This window comes from Schistocerca nitens, chromosome 4, assembly GCF_023898315.1.
Source record: "Schistocerca nitens isolate TAMUIC-IGC-003100 chromosome 4, iqSchNite1.1, whole genome shotgun sequence".
NCBI lineage: Eukaryota > Metazoa > Arthropoda > Insecta > Orthoptera > Acrididae > Schistocerca > Schistocerca nitens.
The window spans coordinates 953,584,023-953,589,713 of NC_064617.1; the positions used below are offsets into that span (position 1 = coordinate 953,584,023).

The following is a 5,691-nucleotide window of genomic DNA, read 5'->3' on the forward strand; positions in this document are numbered from 1 at the left end:
ATTATGTAACTTAAAGTCGTGCATTACTAGCCCAGCGGCTAGTCGGGAGAGCCGATTTGATCAGGCGTTCCCTTAGCCGTCCGCACCGCGGCTTTATATATAAGAGCGCTGCACGAGGAAGCAAGGACCCAGTTCTCTCCAGACGCTGAATAACACGCCATCTGTGTCGGGAGTCGCGTCGCATCGGTATCACTGCTACAAACAGCCTCGGATGCCGTATTAAGTTACTAGAGATACGCGTATGATTTTCATTATCTAGCTTCAGTTTGCGTATTGTATTTTCACGTGCCGTCGCGGGACAGACATTCTACCAATTATTTAGCGTGGCGTTTGATGAAACTAATCATCAAATTATGGCGAGCATTCATTTCAACATTTAATTCGGACATTTATAGTTGCATCAGCGCATTAGACTCTGAACTGCTCTGATAGTTAGGTTGTAGGGATACTTGTGTTTTTTTTTTATCTGTGACTTTGAGAATATACTCAACTATTTTGGAAAATCGTTTTTGATTAGAAATCCCGGACAATCTCCTAATTCCTCAGAGCTATAAGCTGCAGCTATAATTGTATTCTCAGATGAATTGGGCACTAGGAACTCTAATTACAGGCTTCATGTTTTGTTAAATCACTTTCTGGGTGCTAAAAAGTAAATAGAGAGCCAGTGTTGAGAACGGCGAAAGACAGCATTACCAACATTCTAAAAGCCAGAAACTGATTCAACATTCAAACTTTTATACAGCAACAACCATATTTTCCACAAACTCGCCGCCCCACACACTGTCGAATACTTTTCCCATGCGGCCAAAACCGAGGAAAGCTTCGGCTGACAACAGATTAGGTAATATGCAGTCTCTTATTATTTCTTTTTTTTTCTGTGAGCTTCTCCAGCTACTCTATGTATCACATTTTTCAGATGTTACCATTAGTCTTCCATATTATCTTTAGTTTGCAGATTTGCTGGCTCTTTATTTAATCTGCTATAGTAAAGATCTTTCATGCTGTCCTATTCAAGCAAGTAAATAAACGATTCTATCTTGTTGGTTGCTTATTTGTTTTATCATTTTCTTCCATTTCGAAAAAAACATCTGTTCTCGAGTTTATTAGAAAATAATATGATGGTATAGTGTGTCCTGTAGAAGATCTTGTATCTCCTACTTGACCCGCTAGGTGGGGCCAAAATTTTTGGAATCGGTATATAATGAAAGCTGTTTAGGAAAAATAGGATGCATATATAAAATAGTCAAGCAATCCCACAGACGAAAGTAAGCAATACTAAAATTAACAAGACCAGAAATATTGCTGAATGCGTAGTAATGGAAGCATATTAAGAATATTGGGATAGATTTATTTCTAATATCGAGAATAATTTTCACACGACACAGCGAATGACTTTTGAGTTTTTAAAAACGTTAAGCACAACACAAAAAGAGAAGATGCAAATAAAAAGCATTGGAAAAGGACAATGGGTAAGTTATTATAGAAGATTGTGGTATGATGATACAGAACAAAACTTTGACTATGAACCAATATATGAGAATGGAATGGATAAAATACAGTCTAACCAAATAAAATCTGCCTTAACATCACTTAAGGACAGAAAACCACAGAAATATGAGGTATTAACGCTTAATTGCTAAAATTTCGAGTAATGATGCTACATCAATCACTGCTTCAAATGTGGGAAGAGCAAAAACATCCCCAAAGACCGAAAGATTGCTGGAGTGATATCTGCAGTAATTACAGTGGAGTAAGTTTACTGAACTCAGCATGCAAGATATATGCTAAGATTTTAAATCCAAGACTTAAAGACATAGCGGAACCAGCACTGAATGACAAATAAATGGGTTTTAGGAAAGGACGCTCTGAATAAATGAAGGGTTTTCACATTGCATTCATGGATTTTAAAACAGCTTTTGACAATGTAAGTAGACAGAAACTGTAGAAGATAATGACGAATCACGGATATCTGAAACAAGTACTAAATGCGATAAAAAGTTCCTATCAGAACACGACTATAACTGTGGATATCGATGGAAAAATGACTAATGAGATACGAACTGATAAAGGAGTAATATGAGGCTGCTTTATGTCCACAAACGTTTAAACCTTACGTACTCGTACTTGAAATAATGCATACATGGATAACAGAATTTCAGGAACGTGTATACATAGACAGTGGATTCTTTCAAATCAGTCAATATATGTTACAAAAGTAAGCGTACAAAGTGAGTGCCGCTAAACTCAATCTCGGAACAATCTTCCCACGAAGAGTGTTCCCGTTTATATCTGAAGGGCTCGGAAGTTTAGCCCTCCAGACTAATCGAGAACATTCCAGAACACGAGAGAGTATTCGAGAGCATGATAGTTGAACTATCGAAAGCCGAAGCAACAGCACATTTTGCTAAACAAGTTTTAGAAAAAGCGAAGTCACATATCCTCCTGATCAGACGACCGGCCTCAATATACTCAGCAGTGACTTCTGCAACGTAGCCACTCCTGAAAGCCAACTCATCGACCAAATTTATCCAAACATTGTTCACAAGTATACCAATCCGGACTGGCTATAGGAAAGGGAAATTCTGGAAACTAATAATAATATTGTCGACGATGTTTTTCTGAGTCATCAGTCTTCTGATTCGTTTCATGCGGTCCGCCAGGGATTCCTCTCTTGTGCCAACCTCATCAACTTAGGGTATCACTTGCAACCTACGTCCTCAATTATTTGTTGGATGTATTCCTGTCTCCGACTTCATCTACAGTGTTTGCCCTCTACAGCTCCCTCTAGTACCACCGTAGTCATTCCCTGATGCCTTAACATGTTTCCTATCATCATGTCTCTCCTCCTTGTCAGTGTTTCCCGCATATTCCTTTCCTCTCCGGTTCTGCGCAGAACCTCCTCATTCCTTACCTTATCAGTCCACCTAATTTTCAAGATTCATCTGTAGCACCACATTTGAAGTGCTTCGATACACTTCTGTTCCGGTTTCCCCATGGTCCATATTTCACTACCATACAATGCTGTGCCAAAAACGTTCATTCTCAGGACTTTCTTCCTCAAATTAAGACCTACGGTTGATACTAGTAGACTTATCTTGGCCAGAAATGCCATTTTTTCCAGTGTAGTCTGCTTTTGACGTCCTCCTCGCTCCGTACGCCATTGGTTATTTTGCTGCCTAGGAAGTAGAATTCCTTAACTTCATCTACTTGATGACCATCAACCCTGACATAAAGTTTCTCTCGCTTCTCGTCTGTACTACATCTCATTACGTTCGTCTTTCTTCGATTTACCCTCAGTCCATATTCTGCACTCATTAGTCCATTCATTCCATTCAGCATATCGTGTAACGTTTCTTCACTCAGGACAGAAATGTCATCAGCGAATCGGATCACTGATATTCTTTCTTTTATTTCCATCATTGCTTCTTCCATGTACAGATTGAACAGTAGGGGTGAAAGACTACATTCCTGTCCGAGACTCTTTTTAAACCGAGCACTTCGTTCTTGGTCGTCCACTCTTATTATTCCCTCTTGGGTCCTGCACATATTGTATATTACCCGTCTCTACCTATAGCTTACCCCTATTTTTCTCACAATTTCGAACATCTTGCAGCATTTTACATTGTCTAACGCTTTTTCCAGGTCGACCAATCCTATGTACCTGTCTTGATTTTTCTTTAGTCTTGGTTCCATTATCCACCTCAAAGTCAGAATTACAACTCTGGTGCCTTTACATTTCCTAAAACCACACCTTTCGTCATCCAATGTATTTTCTTTTCCATTTTTTATGTAGTATTCTTGTCAGAAATTTGGATGCATGAGCTGTTAAGCTGATCATGCGATAATTTTCGCACTTGTCAGCTCTCGCATTCTTCGGAATTGTGTGGATATTTTTCCTAAAGTCAGATGGTATGTCGCCAGATCCATACGTCCTTTACACCAACGTTAATAGTCGTTTGGTTACCACTTCTCATAATAATTTTATAAATTCTGATGGAATGTTATCTATCCCGTCTGCCTTATTTGATATTAAGTCCTCCAAAGCACTCTTAAAATCTGATTCTAATATCGGGTCCACTACCTCTTCTAAATCGTCTCTTCTTCTGTCACATCAGACAAATTTTTCCCCTCATAGAGGCCTTCAATGTACTCTTCCCACCTATCCGCTCTCTCCTCTGCGTCTGGTAGTGGAATTCCTGTTGCACTCTTAATGGTACCTCTCTTGCTTTTAATTTCACCGAAGGTTGTTTTGACTTCCCTATATTGTGAGTGAGTCCTTCCGAAAATAATTAATTTTTCGATTTCTTAACTTTTTTCGCGCAGCCATGTCGTCTTAACTTTCCTGCACTTCCTCTTTATTTCATCCCCAGCGACTTGTATTTCCCTATTCCTGATCCGCCCTGAATGTTTTTGTACTTCCTTCTTTCAACGATCAACTGAAATATTACTAGAATGAGATTTTCACTCTGCAGCGGAGTGTGCGCTGATATGAAACTTCCTGGCAGATTAAAACTGTGTGCCCGACCGAGACACGAACTCGGGACCTTTGCATTTCGCGGGCAAGTGCTCTACCAACTGAGCTACCGAAGCACGACTCACGCCCGGTACTCACAGCTTTACTGGCAGAAGTAAAGCTGTGAGTACCGGGCGTGAGTCGTGCTTCGGTAGCTCAGTTGGTAGAGCACTTGCCCGCGAAAGGCAAAGGTCCCGAGTTCGAGTCTCGGTCGGGCATACAGTTTTAATCTGCCAGGAAGTTTCAACTGAAATATTTCTCCTGTTACCTATGGTTTCTTCGCTGTTACCAATTTTTTACCTTTTCTTTTCTTTCCAACTTCTGCTATTGTCCTTTTTAGAGCTGTACTCAACTGTACTGCCTACTGAGCTATTGTTTATTGTTGTATCTATAGTCTTTGAGAACTTCAAGCGTATCTCATCATTTCTTAGTATTGCTGTATCGCACTTCTTGGCTTATTGATTCTTCCTGACTAATCTCTTAAAAATCAGCCTATTCTTCACCACTACTACATTATGATCTGAGTCTCTATCTGCTCCTGGATACACCTTACAATGCGGTATGTGATTTCTGAATCTCTGTCTGACCATGATGTAATCTGATTGAAATCTTCTTGTATCACCCGGACTTTTCCAAGTATACTGCCTCATCTGATGAATCTTGAGCAGATTATTCGCTATTAATAGCTGAAATTTATTACAGAAAATTAGTCTTCCTCCTGTCTCATTCCTTTTCCCAAGCCCAAATTCTCCTGTAACCTTTTCTTCTAATCCTTCCCCCCATAACTGCATTCAAGTCCCCCATGATTACTAGATTTTCATTTCCTTTACGTACTGTAAAAAAATGGTTCAAATGGCTCTGAGCACTATGGGACTCAACTGCTGAGGTCATTAGTCCCCTAGAACTTAGAACTAGTTAAACCTAACTAACCTAAGGACATCATAAACATCCATGCCCGAGGCAGGATTCGAACCTGCGACCGTAGCGGTCTTGCGGTTCCAGACTGCAGCGCCTTTAACCGCACGGCCACTTCGGCCGGCTTTACGTACTGTATTACTCTTTCAGTATCATGATATGCTTTCTGTATCTCTTCATCTTCAGCTTTCGATGTCGGCATTTATACCTGAACTATCGTTGTCTGTGTTGGTTTGGTGTCGATTCTGATAAGATCAACCATA

At 40.0% G+C, this 5,691-nt stretch overlaps 1 non-coding gene across 1 annotated transcript; it reads left to right on the top strand.

Moving 5' to 3' along the window:
* Nucleotides 1-4,657: 4,657 nt before the first annotated feature.
* Trnas-cga (transfer RNA serine (anticodon CGA)) lies at nucleotides 4,658-4,732 on the top strand. Its single transcript has one exon. It is a non-coding gene; the product is annotated as a tRNA-Ser (tRNA).
* Nucleotides 4,733-5,691: the final 959 nt, after the last annotated feature.